Source organism: Sinocyclocheilus grahami, unplaced genomic scaffold (assembly GCF_001515645.1).
Source record: "Sinocyclocheilus grahami isolate Dianchi unplaced genomic scaffold, SAMN03320097.WGS_v1.1 scaffold866.1, whole genome shotgun sequence".
NCBI classification, from domain to species: Eukaryota; Metazoa; Chordata; class Actinopteri; order Cypriniformes; family Cyprinidae; genus Sinocyclocheilus; species Sinocyclocheilus grahami.
Genome location: NW_015506045.1, coordinates 233178 through 234214, shown reverse-complemented (window position 1 = coordinate 234214; position 1037 = coordinate 233178).

The window sequence follows — 1037 nt, the reverse complement described above, 5'->3', positions numbered from 1 at the left end:
AAACAAATATTTTCTGTGAAATTCAGTAATTAAGTTAATTCTGTAAAAGTAGTTATACCATTATAATCTTGCCTGCTGAAAAAAATAAAAATAGAACCCCTCCCAAAACACAATAGATTTCAGGTTATAATGGGAATTGTATTGGTTTTAATGTAAACTATAATGGTGTCTATTTGATGGATTCTATTGGTGGGATGTAAGATGGCAACCAATAGAACAACAGTAATTCCTATTGGAATAATGCCCAAAACAAAAAGGAATTTTGTAATGGTTTAATGGAAACTATAAGAATTTCTGTGATAGTTTATATTGTTTTTTTTCAGCAGGGTAATGATACCCATACTGTGCTGCACATTATTGGCAATATTGAGCTGAAGCTTGACTTTGCAAATTTTAAATCGCAAATCAAATCACAATCGCAGTATGTCAAAAAAAAATAAAAAATCAAATCGCAATTTGATATTTTCCCCCGAATCGCACAGCCCTAGTTTTAAGTCTTAATTTGCCCTACCACAGAGCCTTAGGAGCTCCTAAACTGAAGCAGAAGTCTAAAATTCACGGTCATGGCATGCAAGATGCAAAATGAATAAAGTATCGTTTTCTGTAATATTGAGCAAAATTAAGCTAGTTTATGTGTAAAACAAGAACATGTCAGTGGGAATGAAAATATACTAATCAATCCTTACTTTTTAAAAATTAAAATTTGGGTTTAATTAATTAGGTCTAAGTGTGGATTGTATTCTTGGGCGGTGAACCTCAAGTTGGAATCCATCTAGTTTTTTTTTTTTCATATATATATATCGTTTTGTCCAAGTATACGCATCTTGCCCTGTGTTTTCAAAACAATTTAGGGATCTTGTAATGCCAAAATAGCACGTCAAATCAGGAATTACACAAGCAAGATGTCACCAATGTAAAGAAGAAGCACACAAGATAAGTTTGTGGTAAAAATAAATGTTTATGATTTTTTTTAAGCAACTTCAGGTTTTTACCAAAACAGGTGCAGTTACATCATAGTAGTAGACAACATGACAAAT